At 32.4% G+C, this 21,008-nt stretch overlaps 2 pseudogenes; both read left to right on the top strand.

Annotated features, from left to right (window-relative positions):
• The first annotated feature begins 4,426 nt into the window (after positions 1–4,426).
• Positions 4,427–5,574, top strand: LOC106425396 (annotated as a pseudogene).
• Positions 5,575–11,659: 6,085 nt separating this feature from the next.
• On the top strand, positions 11,660–20,873 carry LOC106425425 (annotated as a pseudogene).
• Positions 20,874–21,008: the final 135 nt, after the last annotated feature.

Below are 21,008 nucleotides of genomic sequence, written 5' to 3'. Positions count from 1 at the left end.
TCCTGCTTTAATAGTATAGATGTGAAAGGATGTGTCGTTCAAAAATTAAAAGAGACATATGAAAGGGTGTATTGTTCAGAAATAAAAAGAGCCATGTAAAATGGTGCATCCAAGATGGATACATACTTTGCTAAAACAATTTGATGTCGAATCTTATAAACGAAAAAGAGCTTGTCCATAGATTACAAAATTGTGATAAACTCAACCAGAAGATAAAAAAAGATTCTATAAAATGATGACGGCGGGAAACACAAACATATTTGCTATTATATATAGTATATTCTATAATGATAATAATAAAACAAAAATATTTTTTTCATGTATATTACCTTTTATATTATTCAACGTGTTATTATACAAATAAAACAACGTTTTATGATGCAAATAAAACAACATGTTATTTGCGATGCGATGATTATTGGTTAAGATGTGGAAAACCTGAAGAAATTGTTACTCATGCCATATTCGAATGTCCACCAATTTTACAAGCATGGTCTTTATCAACAACTCCATCTAACCAATATATCTTTTCAATAACGAGTATCTATGCCAATATGGGCTACTTTTTCTTGAGAAAGAATAGCATTGAGGAACCAAAATTAGATAGAAATCTTATCCCTGGATAATAAGGTATATATGGAAGTCTCGAAATGATAAACTATTTATGGATATAGACAAAAATCATTTGTAACTAATACAATATGCAAAAAGCGAATGAGACAATACCCCCATCTCCACAAGAACATCCAATAAAAGAACCACAAGTCTTAAGTTAGGGTAATATTTGCATGATATATGGCTCATGGATCTCTACATCTCAGTTTAGTGGATGTGGATGGGCTTGGATAGATGGTTTGGGGAAGATTCAACTTTTGGAGACGCATAAATTAAGAAGGCGAAAGGCTGCTTTACATACAGAAGTGAAAGCAATGCGATGGCCATTGAGAGCATGCTTCAACATTCAACATGCCAAAGCTTTTGAATGGAGTATAAGGATCTAATTGCAATGATAAATGATCCTCGTGAATTGCCAATTTTTGCAATATAATTGGAGGTGATAAAGACTTTTCAGATATGCTTTCTGGATTTCAAGATCTCTCACATCCCAACAACGCAAAATGAAATTTCTGATTTTTTGGCTACGATTCTAAGGTGTTTCCATAGAGAGCTTTGTTATTGGTTTTTCTATTTCGGTCTGATTATTACCCATACCACTTCAAGTTTAAGTAATAAAATAGTTGTTTGTCGTAAAAAAAACAACTAACTAAAACCTAATCTCCAGCAACCGAAAGTTGAAGGGGCGGAGGCAATTAAGGAACAGTGGGGTCATAAAATATGTATATTTTTGTTTTAAAAAAATTATATTTGTCCCATTAAAAATAAAATTTGATCTCACAAAATAATTCTGAGTTTCGGTACAAAAACATTCTGGCTCCGCCACTTGAAACCACAACACAACTCTCCAGTCAGCGGACTCAACGTCTGACGATTCAACATGAAAGGATTTATATAAAATGAATTATGGTAGACATTTTTATCGAAGGCTTTATATTAAATTTTAAGGAAAATCAAAAGAGCAACAACAAGAGAAAGACAAAGCAAGGGGAAATTAAAATAGATGGAAGAAATGTGGAATGGTCCGATTGGGCTGATAGCACAACTGAACAAAAACAGAAGATGTAGAGGATTAAATAACGTAGACCAAATGCTACCACAGTTCTTTAGGAACGTGAACTTATTTCAGATGACAATGAAGACCTTCCTCAAAGTAGACAGCTCCGAGTGAGACAAACCGCAGTGGAAGCACGAGCTTCACTCCTTCCACAATTCATAAATAATCCCATGCCAAATCTTCAGAATTGTTAATGTTAAAAAAAAGCTGCAGAATAGCAACCTAGTTGACATTGTCCTGATCACGTTAGGAAGCAAAATGGTGATACACTAGTAAAAAATATGTCTATAGCTATGAATTTGCTACGTAAATTTTGTAGCAAAATGAAAAAAACTATGAATTTTCTACGAACTTGCTACGAAACGCAAAACGTAGCTAATCGTATCAATTTTGTAGCAAAATTTGCTACGATTTTGCTACGAACGTAAATGTGGCAGCCACGATTTTGCTACGAAAATTTCGTGACTAATTCATAAAATACCTTTTAGCTACAATTTTGACATGAAAATTTTGTGGCTTTTTGAAATTATATACCCTAAATATGTTTTTAACCCCTAAACTCTAAAAATAAATCTTTAACTCTAATATTTTCATACTTTACCTCAAAATCGTTAATCTAAACTCAAATTTAGTCATATTAAAAATTTAATCTCAAATTTTAAATCTAAAATCAAACACTATATTCTAAACCCTAAACCATATATATAAACTAAATTCCCCTTAATCATAAATCTAAACATTAAATCTAATATTTTCAAAATTCAACAAATCTTAAACTTAAACTTAAAATTTAACATTTTAAGAAATTTAATTCCAAAACTTAAATCTACACTTCAAACACTATATTCCGAACCATACACTATAACCCTAAACCTTATACACCAAATTAGGGCTGGGCAAAAAACCCAGATCCGAAGAACCGAACCGAACCCGGTCCGAAAAAGTAGTAACAAACCAGAACCGAAATGGATTAAATATCCGAACGGGTTCAAAATTTTGGTATCTAAAGAACCGAAACCGAACCCGATCCGAACCGAAATATCTCGGATACCCAAATGTAACCGAAATAGATTTATATACCTAAATATATATTATATTTTTAGATTTAATATATATTAAAAACATCCAAAATATATAATATATTTTTAAACTGTCTAAAATACTTGAAAATATACATAAATAGTCAAAAATAAATATCTAAAATAGCTAAAATATCTTCAAAACACCACAATGCTTGAAATATCTATTGATTTTGAATTCAAATATTAAAATCAAACCAATTTATATGTTAATTTTAGGTATTTTGACATATATTATACAAATTTATATGTAATATATTATTTTGTTTTACAGATTTTGAGAATTTTTAAGCATATAATGAATATTAAAATTTTAAAAATAATTTAAATGGGTTATCCGAACCCGAACCGAACCCGCAAAGATCCGAACCGAACCCGAACCGAAATTTAGAAATACCCGAATGGGGCTGAAATTTTTAAACCCGAATACCCGAAACCCGATTAGATCCGAACCGAACCCGAATGGGTACCCGAACGCCCACCCCTACACCAAATCATAAAATCCAAACACAAAAATTAACCTTTTCAAATTTAAACACCAAAAACTTAACACATAAACTACTAATCTAAATTTTTCAAATTGTATTCTTATATTTTACTCTAAACCCCAAACCCAAACTAATAAAATACTACAAATTAACCTTTTATCCAAAAAATTAACCTTATATCATAACCAAAAGCTAATTATAAAAAAACGCTCAAATGGCAAAGTCAAGGATCAAACAAAGGCGCATTTTGAAGGCGCAAATATGAGGTAAAATTAAAATTTGTTGGAATTGTTATATATTGTAACATTAAACCAGTTTGATAAATGTGTGTTCTCTTTATATAGAATAGAGTATGAATTTTAATCTTTTTGACATATATAGGTCATTCATACTATGACATCAGTATGCGTATAGACGATAAAAGTGTATTCATGTTTAATGTATTTCATATATATAATGTTCGTCCATTTATGGTTGGAGTAGGAGATGTAAAACTTTATATATAGTGATTAATGCACCAATTGGATATAGTTTTTAAATATTAAAATTAAATAGTTTTTTTAACTCAATGGAATATGTACAACGCTAATAATAGTTGACTAACTATTTATATATACGATATGTAAAGAGGTTAAATGTGTCATATATGAAAGGGGGTGTAAATTAAAATTTAACAATTAATAAAAATATTAGATTAATTTTAAAAATCAGTTACACCAATTGTAATGTTACATAATAAAATCATTTAGATTTGTCACCTCTAAGAGATAGTTTAAATTAAAAAATAACACATGCAATAAGTCATTATTTATGTGTTTAATAAATAAGGTATTTTTATTTTAAAATTTAAATAGAAATGGATATTTCTTTCCAAGAAAATCTTTTTAAAAATCATTTATAATAAAAACTAAATTAAATTTAAATTTCTGATTATATTTTATGATAACATTTAAAATTAATAAATTTTCGGAAATAAAATTTAAAATAATTCTGAAAAGTTTTTTATAAGATATTGTTAGAATTTTCTTAAACAAATATTTATTTTATTTTAAATAAAAATAAAGATATTAAAAGATATTATATATATATATATATATATATATATTTGATAAAAAATTAAATAATTGTCCAATTTAAAATATCACACATGAAATGAAATTATGACTTCTATATTAATAAAATAGATTGACATGAAATAGATGAAACACTTCAAGGGAAGTAGACTTGCTTTCAGAATATAGTGACAAGTTTCAGTTATATAGATTTTCTTTTAGATGAAGATGTCTGATCTTCCAAGGGATATGGCTGAGGAGGTGCTCTGTCGAATTACGGTGACATCTCTGAGACCTGTCCGATCTACTTGCAAAAAGTGGAACAGGTTGTCCAGATGTGGCGTATTTGCAAAGACGCACCTTGCTCATCAAGCAAAAGTAGCAGAAGAAGCTAAGGACCCTCTTGTGGTCATGTTGATGGATTATAGGGTTTATTTGATAAGATTCAATCTTTCCAACATCAACAACTTTGTATCATGTGTAAAGCGTGAAGCTAAACTTATTGGCCCAGACGGTTCAGATCAAATCAATGTGTGTGAAATCTTTCATTGTGACGGTTTATTGTTATGTATTCCCAAAGGCCACTCCAGGCTCGTTGTTTGGAACCCTTATTGGGGGCACACATAATTACCACTTACAGCCTGAACTTAGTGGACAAGTATATGTATGCTCTCGGGAGCAGTAATTCCCACAGTCTTGAGATTTAGTGATTTTCCCACTATGTTTGTTGCGTTCAAAATCTACGAATTCAGTTCATGGAGGATTCTTGATCTCCTTCCACGAGACTGGATGATAGGATATGGTTAACGTGGCCTATCTTTAAAGGGAAATACCTACTGTTTTGCTTCAGAAACACGGTCTAAGAATAGTTTCTTAGTCTGTTTTGATTCTTTCGGGTTGATGGGTTGGTTGGTGCCCTACTTTTTAGTACAATGGTTACACTACTAAATTGTATTCCTTACGCTTCTTCTTTCCACCAGTCTTGCTCTTGCTGCTACACGAGAATCAAGTCCAAGAACTGATTAGTGTTCTTTACATATTTATAATATACACATATTTAAAAATATAACAACATTAGTGACAGACATTATGCGCATAGCGCGGGCATATAGCTAGTTGTGAATAAAAGAGGGATCCAAATGGAAGCCATGAAATGCATTTGATGTAGGGGAGGTGAATATAAATTAAATGGTGACAGTACGTGATCAGAGCATAAAGAAAACATAGAATAAACATGTTATCAAATTGTTGCCGGATTTTAAACAAAAACCAAAAACATTATTGAAAGATAATGAACCAATAGATATTAAAGATTACTTCTCCGTTTTTCTCTTCTAAAAATTTAACTGATTTTCAATATTGTCATTTTTATACATCTGGCATATAGTCCAAATTTTGTTGAGAAAACATATTAGTGTTTTTGAGATATTAGTTATATAATTAGGTGCAACTCAAATGCTTAATTTAGTTTTTAACAGAATTTTTTTATTTAAATATGCATCACTATAGGAAAACGAGACAACAATTTTTGTTCAAAAAAACGAGACATCATATTTTAGCTATATTTTCATAAAATAATATAATAAATTTAAATACTTAAGGTTAATTTAAAATTTATTTTAAATTAATCAAATCATTATGAAATTGTAAATAATATTTTTCTAAATTTTTGGTATTTAAATAATACAATTTTAATGCAACAAAATTTTATAATCTAATTATCCGCAGACTACAACCTAGTAAATATAATAAAAAGAAACTGTTTTGTTCTCTTAATCCAAATTCAGTTATTACAACATAAATATTATAACTAGGTTTATATTATGTTTAATTTATTATTTACATGGTTAATATTGTAGAAACAGGTTCTTTGATTCTAATTAAAAATATTGATCTAAATACATATTATTACGATATTAAATTTATTATTAAATTCATATCATCATTGAAATATGTGTCATAGACTGTAAATTAAATATTTATGCCAAATATTTTATATATTTGGAAATTTTTTTTGTCATATATATTTTGAATATATAATCATATTCATATACAAATTAATTTATATTTATACATGGAAAAATCAAATTTGTTTTTAATCCAAAATCACAAAATACAAATGTTGAAATTAATACATTTAAACCAAAATAGTAAATAATATATAAACAAAAAATGAAAATTAAATTAAAATGTTTTTAAAATATGGAAGCATGAAACAAATAGGACAAAATATCAAATAATATAAATAAATTGACAAATAATAAACATAATATAAGTATAATTTAAGAACATACAAAGGTAGATTTTTTCAATGTATTGTCTTTTTTCTCACGGTTTTTTTTAAATCTAAATTGTTGATATTATTTAATGTTTATTTTTGGTATATGTTGATGTTCTACTGAGTTATGAATGTTTATAATAACTTTAATGTCACTGGAGTTCTTTTCAATCCACAAGTATAATAAGTTTTATCACAAATCCAAGTTTAATCTGATTATTACTATAAGACATTTAATCCAAAATCAAATCCCAAAATTAAAAATATGAAACAAATTTTTTTTAATACACTGACAACCAATATAATTATCAAAGTTATAAAATTTTTAATATTAATTTAAAATATATCTAATTTAGTACTTTGAAATTTGTATAACAATACATATTAAATTTAAAATTTGTTAGGTATATACAGTAGAACCTCTATAAATAAATAATGTTGGGACTTTGAAATGTTATTAATTAATTGTTTTCTTTTGAAATTTGATATTTATATTAATTTTATTATATTATTTGGTATATACAGTATATATTGCATAAAACGTGGTTTTAGATATAATTAGGACCGGCCCGCCCTACAGACGGGATATAATTTACTTGTAAACAGGATTATTATGTTTTATATGACTTTTGGTTTGTGTTTTAGTTTTACATTTGCAATAGATGTATATAAGATATATTATTTTCTTAATTTATAATTAACCAAAAAAACTAATTTTTACTATTAGCATCTCTCTCTCTCTCTCTCTCTCTCTCTCTCTCTCTCTCTCTCTCTCTCTCTCTCTCTCTCTCTCTCATCTCTCTCTCTCTCTCTCTCTCTCTCTCTCTCTCTCTCTCTCTCTCTCTCTCTCTCTCTCTCTCTCTCTCTCTCTCTCTCTCTCTCTCTCTCTCTCTCTCTCTCTCTCTCTCTCTCTCTCTCTACGCTACGAGTGTGTTAGTAATCTCTCTCTCTCTCTCTCTCTCTCTCTCTCTCTCTCTCTCTCTCTCTCTACGCTACGAGTGTGTTAGTAACCAAAAATACATAAATATATCAGTTAAAGAGTATTTCAAAATGTTTAGCTTACTTAAAATTTAAGGTGATATTAACTTTTATTGTGTATGTGTTGTTATTCTTGTTATAGATCATGATCATCTTAATATTAAAATGTTCATGAATACATAATAGTTTTACATATTTTCTTTGTTTATTCTACTGTAATTATGATAATTTTGATAATAAGTAAAAGAATTTTTAATACAAAAATCTTAGATTATATTTTTTTCTTATGAATATATTTAAAATTTATGTCTTTGATATTATATTATTAATTATGTGCTAAAATATTATTTTAGGTTGATGTCCAATGAAACATTATTTTCATATATATATATATATATATATATATACATTTGAAACTATTGTTTTTCATATTGTATTAGTTCTATTTGTTTTTATCCAAAATAGGAGGTGCAATTGGACGAATTTTCTTTCAAATGTGTCAACGTTGTGATTGTTTTTAATAGGTTAGCAGGTGTCATTTGTCGAGAAGAGAGTACATGTGTTATTTGGAAGTGAGTGTTCTAAATAAGGCATAAGTTAGTGTTTGGACAAAACTACAACGCTTCAATTTCATGTAAGAACATGTTTAGTATTCCACACCCAGCTCATTTGTCCACCATCCCCATTTTATTGTGATATATGCAGACTCAAACTTGGAAGTATAATAAGAAAAAATGCATTCTATGTATATATCAAAACTCAGCTAATATTGGGGACACAGAAGCAGCCAAGTTAAATAGAATTCACAATCTAGTCGGTATGGAAAAGATGTAATTGAAATATACTCACAAATCACAATCATGCATACTCACACATGATTCTATATTCATAAGTGTCTGCACTAACTGTTGTATCCTTGAGATCAGGGCCAACAACCTTTTAGGGAGCCACAGTAATGAAAAATCAACACCAAGATATTGGAAATTATTGTGAGCTAAAGATAAATAGATCTTTTAGAAAAAGGTTCACTAAAAAAAGTTATATCCTCTTTTCTATTGTCTTCCTCTTTTCTCTTCTTCTCTGTTTATTCTGTTTATTCTGTTTCTCATCTCATTTTTTCTGTTTCTTATCACTTTTTGTCACGATCCGTCAAGTACAACGATGAGCTTAACAAATCTTTTTTTCATCACCTTTTTGTGTTGTTTATTAAGAGAAATAAACTGATGATTTTTTTTGGAAGAAAACCTTCGTATTTATAATGGAAGATTAACACAAAGGAATGAATGAAGAGATTCATTGAATGTGAGATCGTGTGAGAAGTAGAGAATAGGTATTAATGTGAATGTTAATGAAGATGCATGAACCAAGTTAATTTCCGTAACGGCTCTAGATTAAAGAAGTCTATTCGGCTTCCGGCTGACATTGATCGGAATCGTTCGTCACCGGTGACACCGTTGGATTTCTATTGACAGTTGACTGAACGGGAATTGTTGCTCGACGGCCACTTTGAAAGGGGCACTTGATGTGCCGCAGACCACGAATCATTACATGGAACCAGCTCAGCATGGAGTTCAGGACGTTCTGAACATTTCAACCGAGGTTCATGTTTTTCACCGTGCCATACTTGACTTGGGTCGAGCCAGACTTAGCTTGGGTGGTGAAAAATCCAAAGACGGACATGCATTCTCATCCGGCGGACCATCCGGACAGTCCCGCAAGCGTCCTTATCTTTACCCTGTGCATCCATCTGGTTCGGATGAATCTAGACATCTTGACTGGTCTTCTCCGTTTTCCGTGCCTTGACCAGATCTAGTCTTCTCTATTTTCCGTGCCTTGACCAGATCTAGTCTTCTCTATTTTCCGTGCCTTGACTAGATCTAGTCAAATTTATATTTCCTATGCATTGTTTTCCCACATTTTCTTTTATTGTCTTTGACTACAAAACACTATAAATATGTAGTCCCTTTGATGAATAAAATCAGTTCATTTTGGTTGTTTATTTAGTTTCTTCTCTGAGTGTGAGAGAGAGAGTTCTTAGCTAGTTCATCGGTTTGAACCGGCTTGTTGATTTGGTGGTCAGCCAATCATCTTTGTGTGTCGTTTGGTGGTTAGCCAACACACTACATTCGTTCTTAGGTGGTTAGCCTTAGATCGTGGGTATATCAAGAGCCATTCCGCATCTCTTGACGATCCTTTCAATCCATCTCAGTTCCAGAAGCGCCATTTGCTTCTCGGTTCATATCCAACACCCAGCTAAAGTGATCCTTCCCGATTTTGGTTCTATCAAGTGGTATCAGAGCCACTTTGGCTGGTTTGTTTTCATTTCATCTTCTCATCTCTCCACGATTTTCTTTTCTTATTTCTTTTTGGATCCGGGCTGTTCCTTTACTCCCTTGTGATCGCCAGTTATTTAAAAAAAAAAAAAAAAAGGAGAAAAAAAAAAATCGATCAAAAAAAAAAAGAGTGAAAGTTTTGGCTTGAATCACTTCTGAAGAGAAATCCAGGGGGAGTGGTGGAAGAGAAACCCTGCTGGCTGAAGAGAAACCCAGCCTTAGGACAGTTAAGGCGGATCCACACAAAAATCTCTTCATTTTTCTTTTCTTTTCTTTTTCCCTTAAAGTTTGTTTTGAGTTTTGACTGCTGATTTTTTACTGCCTATCATCCTTTGAACCAGTGAAAGAACTCTGAGTGACCATCTAAAAATCGTGAGCTAAACACTTGAGAGTGTGAGGATTTTTATTTGCTAACTTTGTTAAGTGTTTTCAGGATGTTTGGACTTCTCAAGAAATCAAAACCACAACAAGACGTCTACTTTCCTTTTAAAACTGTTTTTGAAAAGGAGCAATTGATTTTTGATAAGAAACAGTTTGCTTCTAATGGGTTTGACATTGTGCAGAAACAAAAGAAGAGACAAAACAGGTGCGATGATGAGAAGTTGGTCAGAAGTCGTGATCGTCCCTTCACCAAAGCCAAGAGAAGCAACTGTGATGTGCCTGATCAGAACAAGCTTCAGACTTATGCCAGCTTGGAAAAGATGTTGCATAAGGCGATTCATGTTGTCCGGCAACTCAAAAAGAAGGAAAACAACAACACTTCTTCTGCACCAAAACAACAAAGTAATTCTTCTTCTATTTCAAATTCTGATTTGAAAACTAATGTGTTGTCTTCTGATAAAAGCAAGGCTGTGAAAACCACAAGCAAGGCTCTTTCTACCAGGTGTTTCAAATGTCATAAGGTCGGTCATTATGCCAACAAGTGTCAAAAACAGAAAACGTTGGTGACTTTGGAGAAAGTTGAAACCGAGCCAGAAAAAGAAGACCTTTTACCAATTTTCGATGACTATGCACATGAACCGAAGGAAGGGCCAGGTGGAGAGCAAAATTGTGGTCATAGAGAAGGATTTTGTTCCATTCACAAACCGGACCAAACTCAAGGTGAGCAACGTTCTGATTATGGTTCTTTTGCTTATAATCCTTTTCCTTTTAATGTTTCAGATTTGAGGACAAATCTTTTTGAAGAGGAAGGGAATGATGTGCCGCAGACCACGAATCATTACATGGAACCAGCTCAGCATGGAGTTCAGGACGTTCTGAACATTTCAACCGAGGTTCATGTTTTTCACCGTGCCATACTTGACTTGGGTCGAGCCAGACTTAGCTTGGGTGGTGAAAAATCCAAAGACGGACATGCATTCTCATCCGGCGGACCATCCGGACAGTCCCGCAAGCGTCCTTATCTTTACCCTGTGCATCCATCTGGTTCGGATGAATCTAGACATCTTGACTGGTCTTCTCCGTTTTCCGTGCCTTGACCAGATCTAGTCTTCTCTATTTTCCGTGCCTTGACCAGATCTAGTCTTCTCTATTTTCCGTGCCTTGACTAGATCTAGTCAAATTTATATTTCCTATGCATTGTTTTCCCACATTTTCTTTTATTGTCTTTGACTACAAAACACTATAAATATGTAGTCCCTTTGATGAATAAAATCAGTTCATTTTGGTTGTTTATTTAGTTTCTTCTCTGAGTGTGAGAGAGAGAGTTCTTAGCTAGTTCATCGGTTTGAACCGGCTTGTTGATTTGGTGGTCAGCCAATCATCTTTGTGTGTCGTTTGGTGGTTAGCCAACACACTACATTCGTTCTTAGGTGGTTAGCCTTAGATCGTGGGTATATCAAGAGCCATTCCGCATCTCTTGACGATCCTTTCAATCCATCTCAGTTCCAGAAGCGCCATTTGCTTCTCGGTTCATATCCAACACCCAGCTAAAGTGATCCTTCCCGATTTTGGTTCTATCAGCACTTTTCCTAAGTTTCGTATACCGTTTTTTAGAAAAAATGTATTTGGACCGTAGTAAACACATAAAACCCATTAAATTCAAAAATTAATGAAACATCGACTTTTGATTGACCGTGACACCATAGACTCTAAATTAGTGACATGAAATCTGATGTGGATGGCCTATGAGTGAGTGAAACCCTTCTTTACTAAATCTTATATGTATTACTAAATCTTATTAAAAAATATTATTTTATTATTTTATCAATTTGTGTCAAATTTTGAATCGGCCAAATTGAGACCGGCTAAATTTAATAATTTAGAAAGATTATTAATTTATCGAGTATTAATTTATAGAGGTTCTACTGTATATTACCCGCACCATCTGATTATGTCAAGATTTCCAAAGTACAGTGGTATTTTGGGCTTTTAAATTTAATTTTACTGGACATAAAGCAAACCAACCGGGTTGAGGTTTTTGGGTCTTTTTGTATCTTCGGTTGGTGTTGTTGTTGTTGTTTTCGTTATCTATCTATCTAGCCGAGGCCGGGAATGACAAACAAGAAAATTTAAGTTTTTTAATTTATTTTCTCTGCTAATTAATTTGGGTTTGTGTTTTTTTCTTCTGTCTTTAATCGAATCATTATCCTTGAGAGTTTCTGCGTTTCAGTTGTTATATATCGAGAGGCTGAAGAAATCTGTAATCTCAGGACAGAACGAGGACAAGTAAGTTACTTTGTTTTGTTTAATTGAAGGTTGACCTAACTTTTTTCTAACAAGAAGGAAAATAGTGACAAGTTTGGATTTAACTAAATTCTCTTTCAGATGAAGATGTCTGATCTTCCAAGGGAACTGGCTGAGGAGGTGCTCTGTCGAATTCCGGTGACATCTCTGAGACCAGTCCGATCTACTTGCAAAAAGTGGAACAAGTTGTCTAGATGTGGCGTATTTGCAAAGAAGCACCTTGCTCATCACGCAAAAGTAGCAGAAAGAGCAATGGAGGACCCTCTTGTGGTGATTATGGATTATAGGTTTTTTTTAATGAGATTCAATCTTTCCAACATCAACAACAACGTTGAATCATGTGTAAAGCCTGAAGCTAAACTTATTGGCCCAGACGGTTCAGATCAAATCGATGTGCGTGAAATCTTTCATTGCCACGGTTTATTGTTATGCATTCCCAAAGACCACTCCAGGCTCGTGGTTTTGGAACCCTTATTGGGGGCAAACCAGGTGGATCGAGTGCACTCATAATTACCACTTACAGCCTAACCACTTAGTGGACAGATATACGTATGCTCTTGGGTACGACAGTAGCAGTAATTCCCACAAAATCTTGAGATTTAGTGATTTTCCCACTATGTTGTTGAGTTCAGAATCTAGAATTCAGTTCTGATTCATGGAGGATTCTTGATCTCCTTCCTCGAGACTGGATGATAGGATATGGTGAACGCGGCCTAACTTTCAAGGGAAATACCTACTGGTTTGCTTCAGAAATACAGTTTAAGAATAGTTTTTTAGTCTGTTTTGATTTCACAAGAAAGACATTCTGGTCGCATTTGCCTCTACCGTTTGAGGATACTTATCCTGAAGATACTGTGAGTCTATCTAGTGTTAGAGAAGATCAGGTTGTGGTTTTATTCCAGCCCTGGGATATATTGACGTTGGAGATCTGGATTTCCAATAAGATTGATGAGCATAACGCCATGTCCTGGAATAACAAGGTGTTCTTATCGGCGGATATCAGACAGCTCATTCACCCTCAGTGGCAGTTTCCGGTATCTGCGAGTTTCTTCATTGACGAGGAGATGAAAATTGCGGTGTTTTTTGATAAAGACGCAGATATACAAAACCCCACTCGTGAAGTAGCTTAGAGCAACCCCATTGAGGGTTTTAAACAGGTTCATGGGCAGGTTTTGAGGCCTTTTGGATAAAAATAAATGAGAAATTGGGTTTAATTTGGCGACCCGCCTCTTACCTGTGATCCCGTCCGATACGGGTTCAGCACAGGTGTCGCATTCTGATTGGTGAAGGGGAGTAGAGGTCACGCGCTTGAACGCGGAGAGAGAATCATTTCTCTCATTTTTGCGAGAAAGCTAGGGTTTGCTCTGTGTGGCGATTTCATTTGCGACGCCGAGCTCTCACCCATTTTCTCCTCTTTTCTCGATCGATTCGGCGCCGGATTGTCTCCTCCAGGACCAGAGGTGAGTTCCGAGTCGATTGACGTTTAGATATTAGCCTTCTGTTGTCGAGATCGCCATTGTGAATTGTCAAAAGATTTTATGATCTCGGGTTAGGGTTCGAAATCGAGATGTGTTTGGATCTAGGGTTGTATAACCTCGTCTACGGGTTCTATTTATCGATTAATGGTCCGAGATTTGCGGATTGAAAATCCAATAGGGGTTTTCGATTAAGGGTTAAAAAAAAATTTGGGGGTTTCGATTTGTGGTTTGATATATTAAACTGGGTTGGATAGACGGTTGGTATGATCGTATTTTACATTTTTTTTGTGCTAATCAATTCTTGTTTTGTGCTTTAGATGGATCCCGCAGATGAGAGAACAGATTGTAAGAGGAAACTGGAGCACATAAACCTCCTGAGTTACATCATTGGAGTAGATGGATCCTTCAAAGCAGCAGATGTCAGAGAATGTGCAGACAAAGTTCTTACTGCTTTTGTTTGCTCATATGTTCCAAGCTTAGTGCAACTTAACTAGTCCACTTATTTCTTATTTGTTTGTTGCTTATTTTACTTCCTCATCTTCCTTGATTAATAAATACTCATATATTTATTTAAGTTTGTTTTTCATCCTTGTTTATGTTTTGCCGTATTCGACTTTAGTTTCACAGCATCTTCCTTAGACCAAATTGTCCTCTCATTCTTACCTCTGCCGCTTTGTGTGAGTGCCTCTTTTTTTGTCTAATGTTTTGATCATTCTAGAGCGTAAGATCGGTGTTTGTAGCTTCACTATTTCATAGACATTCCTAATTTGGTGCAGACATCTCTGTCTTTTCTTGATGGTTTGAATTAATGTCCCATTGCATTCACATCTGTTTGGACATGATTTTGATATGTGTAGAAAACCCAAACTTTGCTGCGGAATGCATTCACCATCATCCCAAAATCTTTTCTTAGCCATGACCTTCGATTCCGTCCGGGAGCTCCTGGCTGGAACCGATCCTCCCGGTGATGGGTTTCTATAAAATTATGCTGCAGTCCTTCCCCTGCCCTCAATGCCACTCGCGTGGTCGATCACGGCATCATAAACCAGCACATCCTTCTGGTGTATGTGATACATGGAAACAGCGTATAAAGAAACGTGGAGAAAGAAGGGGCAGTCTATTAGTTAGTTCGAGTTTGTTGGAGTGAAACCAACAACTGCCAATGAGTAATTGACAAGGGATGAAGGAGCACTTACGTTTAATATTCTGTTTTCACATTTTTAGATTCATCCGGAATAAATTCTGCAAAGGTGATGTGTATATATAAAATGTCTAACATGTGATTTGAAAACTTCAAATATGATTTCAGATTATTATTATTTTTGACTAATGATTTTAGATTTGTTGGTTGGGAAATAATGCTTACGTCCGGTACTTTTTATATATTGAACGAGTAGCATGCAGAAATTACATGGGAATGAATAGTCACGTATTTGCATTAGCATTAGGTATTTGAATGCAACATAAATATTGGACCTGTTATTTTTTTCTTTTCTATATACTTCTATAAATCACAGGCGTGTGACCCAGGTTGTTGAAGTCGTGAGTCATAGCTTGTGACGTTTCCCAAGACTTCTTCCTTCTTCTTTTTTCTAACAAAACTTCTTCCTTTTGCCCGTACAAGATCTTGAATTATGTAACTAATAGCTTAATATAGTGGATCCACAGATACCTTAATTTTCTAAAATATATATAGTCGATGCAACTCTAAGTTGAGTTGTGATAGTGTTTAGCATTTGTAGACAGGGGCGGAGCTAGTCGTATAGCAAGGTGGGGGCACATGCCCCCACACTAACTTTATATTTTTTTTGTTTTTAACACAATTTTGAGTATGTTAATCCGGAATATTTGGTTAAATTAGGTCAGTGGTGTCCCAGGCTCCCACGTTTGACAATATTCATCTTTTGTTATTTATTTTTTTTGTCAAACTTAATGTATATAATTACTCTTTGTTTTAATATTTATTTGTGTTATTTTTTGTTCCCTTAAACTTTATTATATTAGTTATATTTGTCTAATTTGTTCAGTTTTATTGCGTAAATATCAATTGTGAAGTTCAAATTTCGTTTTTCCCTCATTTTGTTTCTGAAAAGATAAATATTTTATGTTTTATATGTATTAAAATATATCAAATCTGACAATAAATGATTAACTAATACTAGTAGTTAAGTAAATGTAATTATTATTTTAAGATTACAATTTATGATTACTAAGTCATATAAAATGTATTGAAAGCATAAAATATATCTTTTCAGAAAAACATTTGTAATATTTATTTAGTTGGAAGATTTATCGTAAGCATATAGTATTTTAACAATAATATAATAAAAATTGTAAAAAAAATATTTATAAAAACTATAGATGAAAATTTATTGTGCCCCACATATAATATTTTTCTAGATCCGCTCATGTTTGTAGATGAACAATTGCATTATATAATAGTTGCACTTTCAAAAATAATATTTATACATTAATGCTGGTGAATAGGATTCAACGTTTTTTTGCTAAATTATTTATTTAACATACTAATATTATTATAGAGTGAGAGATTTTGGAAAGATACTTTGTTGTTGATAATACTCCTGCATAGGGTTCAAAGTTTAGAAATATATACACAAAGTACCGCAAATCGTAGATTTATGACGTTGAAAGTTCTTGAATGTTGAATGGTTGTTCAGTTTGGACCAAAGACGTCACTTATTACGTCTGCAATATGATGTAACAAATAAATAATGAAAGAAAAGTTTCACGAAATTTGTTGTTTCTTTCAAACATTTGTATTGTTAGAGTCGTTAGACAAAAGTACGAGATTTCATAATATTTAAGTATAGTCTGGTCCATCGATTATGCGGTCTTCTAATTTATTTGGTTTAACGGTTATTTTTCTTTTTTGAACTAAAGGTCTTTTTGATAAAGGGTTTAAAAACTAAAGGTCTTTACACAATGAAAAATTAAAAAACTAAGCAATGTAAGCATGGAATGGAAGATGGGAACAGTATATTACAATAATATTTCTTTTACATAAAGAAAGACATCTACTTCCTCTGTTTCGGAAAATTATATATTTTAGATTTTTCACATTTAATAAAAAAAATATCAGATTTAGTTATCAATATATTATTTTCCGTAATCAATTATTCTCCACAATTTTTAACCAATAAAATTTTAATAAATACAATTATATTTTCCGAACTTTACAATTTGCAATTAGTTTATGCATTGAAAACGTAAAATATGTATCTTTTTGAAATAATTTTTTTTCTAAAACATAAATCTTTTTGAAACAGAAGAAATACAATTTTTTCATCCTGTCACCAAACAGAACTACGTTGTCAACAAATATAGTGTTCCACATTTGTTTGACATACTTGTTTAAATGCATTAATCTTTTTTTTTCACTTAAAAAGAGTTAAATCCGAATCTATTAAAAACACAGACCTAATTTTTGGGTGGAAGGTGCAGCCCACAATAGGTCTTTTCTCGGGTATTCATATGGATGTATCCGCAGTAGTGGTGACCAGATTAATATGACTTATTTTCCGTAACAGAAGGATCGAACCCATAATATGTTTGCATTTAAAGTCCATCCACTACTGCCGGACCGAGGTCCGTTCTAAATGCATTAATCTTTGAAACCATAACTTTTTCACTTTCACACCTTTCTTCATCGGATGTCCACGAAGGGACTTTCACTTTCACACCTAAACGGTTGTTTTTCTTTCTTTTTTAGAATTAAAACAAACCTATAGTTCGTACATAACGTCGACCGGTGGTACAAAAAATAAATTATAACTTGTATTACTTGACCAACTCTGTCGTCAAAGTTTACATCATATAATCCTACGCGGTGTTTTGGTTTCTTTATTTTAAAAAGAGAAATTGCTTAAATATAATATAAGTGGGTATTATTTTTCAAAAATATATTCGATTAAAAATACTTTAATATTTAAATTTAAGATTTAATGATTATTTTAAGGTTAGTATTTAAGAGATTGACTTTATAAACTTCTATAAATAATTATTAAACATTTATAAATGATCCATGAAAGTTAAACTTTTTTCATAATAAACTTAAAATATTTATAAAAATGATTACATTTAAAGTTAAATTAATTTGAAAAATTGTATCAAATTTGAGGGAAAACTGAATTTCCTTTTACAGAAATTCTTGTAATTACTAGTTACAAGAATGTTATGATAGACAACATGATCATAAACAACCTAACCTAAAAATTATTAGAAAATGGGAAAAGCGGTCTACAAATTGATATATGGTTGGATTAATTTATTACAGCACATCCGTACATGCTAAAATAGGGTGTCACGTTAACTATTAAGACAACGGTTTGTTGATTTTCTGCCGTATATTGTAGCTTTTACAAGACACAGTCCAGACATCCTACCATCTAGGAAGATGGCATAATAGACCAAAACTGATCTATAAGAGCACCTCCAAGCATCTCCAATGGAAGTTCTGCCCATTAAAATTCTTAAAATATATATGTGTATATATATATATTATATATGTGTTTGTAGTTGTAGGGTTCACCACTTTTGTGACGAACCCCCATTGCAGTATCCATAAAATAGCACAGTTCAGAATAATTTTTTTTTATCAAACTGTTGTAGTTCGAAATAATTTGCACTATTGTTTCTTATTTGTTAGCTTCAACTTTTACGTGTTTAATTTTTAGTTTAGTTCACATTTTTCAACCAAAAAATAATAATAACACTGAAATTTCATTGAAAACTTAAGTAATATATTAACAAAATAAATATGTAAAACTATTAATTTAAGATATGCCGTCTAATGAATACAATATCATTAACAACCACTAGTAAAATTTGAAGATGAATCTGATGAGGACGAAATGGGTGATCAGAAGGAGACAAGGCAAATAGTTGGATGTGTCAAACGACTTTGTTGTGGTTCAAAAATCCAACGGTGAAGAGAAAGTTGTATGCAATCACTGTAAGAATGAGTACCCATGGAGCTCTCACTCACTTGGGACAACCGGTTGGAGAAGGCATCATAATAGATGAACTCAGTATACAAATAATTTTTGTAACATGCATCTCAGTGTTGAAGCCAGAAAGCCCGCAAGTATGACCATGTTATTTTCATGCAGCTGGTAGATAAATCAATGATTCAGCATGAATTACCATACTCATATTGTTAGTATGAAAAAATGAGAGAGAATGAAAGTACTTGAATGTTGATGTCAAATTCATTTGTTGGAACACGACAAAAGCAAATGTGTACCAGTTTTATGAAAACAAGTGAAACCTTGAACAAGGAATTGGCTAGACTTCTAGGAAGTATAAGCTTCACGTCTGATTTGTGGCCAACCATCAAACATGAGGTCTAGAGCCCCCTCTTGGTCCGGAGCCCCTTGTTGGTCTGGAGCTGTCATACTTCTTTCGGTGGTACTCGTCTTTTTCTTGGTGAAATCTGGTGCTCTTGGTCTAGTTGCAGAAGAGGTGTTTCTCTTCACTGTCATGCCTTCCTTATGTAGCAGAAATTGGTTTGATTCCCTTATTGGGTGGTTTGAGATTATGATGGTTATGTGGCTCATCGAGGCAATGGTTGTCTATTGGTGTAGCAGTAGAAGTGAACCCTTATTTTTCCTCCCTTTCGCCATTAGAGTGCGAAGATGATTTCTTCCTCAAGCTTATTATTAGTTGATTTGTTCCCATGTTGTTCTTGGTCATAGAATCGTTGTCCTTCACTTTCGTATTCGTTTATTGTTAGTAGGTTTTTGTGTGTCAGTAGTTTTTATGCTTTTCTTAGCCTGATTAGTATTGTTTCTCCGTAGTTGGGGTTTGGTCTCCTTGTTTTTTAGAGCTTATTTTCCAAGTATGTACTTGTTGATTTGTATTCGATATCCACCTGTGTATAATTTCTGGTTTGGAGAGCATGACCAATGGTGTCAACCCCTAGTAATTTATCATAATTCTATTTTTAGATAAATTTTTAATCAGATAAAAAATGATGAACTAACCAGTAAATGAGATATGTTAGAAAAATATCCAAATTTTGTTTGTTGGATATCTCTGAACCCCACTCTTCTTCTTTCCACATTTTTTTTCATTTTCTCTCTATCTTTTCATTTATTTTATTTATGTTTAAGAGCGACATTAAAGGTAGAAATCATCACGTTTTTCACAAAAGACAAAGTAAATTTTTTTCATTTTTCTTAATTTTTATAAGTGTTGGCACACTAAATGACTGCCACATGTAAAATTGGTTCTCAAATTTATAAAAAAAATTCTTCATGAAGGTATTCTCTACACTCTGTTTTTTTCTTTTCAATTATTTTATTTATTGTTAATGGTGAGAGACTCTTTGAGAGCTCACCAATAATGATGCTCTAATGTCTATACATACTTTGGTAGATAATACCAATAAGGTTGTTCTAATGAATCTTCAGGATTTAAAAAAAAAACTTTAAAGCACAATGCAGAAACTTTTTTTTACTTTTACAATAAAACAAAGGTTCATTGATTTTCTGTCGTATACGGATTGTCCCTTTTACAGGACACAGTCCAGACATATCCTAGCATCTAGGAAGACGGCATAATAGACCAAAACCGTTATATTCCATCTAAATAATAATAAGAGTACTGCTTCAAGTCAGACGCGTCCATCTAAATGGCAAAACAACAGTATTCATATAATAGATCAGTTCAGAATATTTTTTTTTGTTTGACCAAATTATTCTAGCTAGTTCGGAATATTTTGCATTGTCGTTTCTTCTTTTTAGCTTCAACTTTTATAGGTTTAGTTTTAGTTTAGTTTGTTATTATTATAGGAAATAATATTATAACACTGAAATATCTTTGAAAACTTAAGTAATATATTAAAATAAGAAAAATATGTATTCATTACAAAAGAAATTTGTAAAACGATTAACTTAATGAATACAGTCTAATGGATACAATTCGATTAACTGCTGATATCTAAA

Source organism: Brassica napus, chromosome A1 (genome assembly GCF_020379485.1).
Source record: "Brassica napus cultivar Da-Ae chromosome A1, Da-Ae, whole genome shotgun sequence".
Lineage (NCBI taxonomy): Eukaryota > Viridiplantae > Streptophyta > Magnoliopsida > Brassicales > Brassicaceae > Brassica > Brassica napus.
Note: the sequence above shows the minus strand (reverse complement) of the source record. Positions and strands in the feature narration are given on the sequence as shown.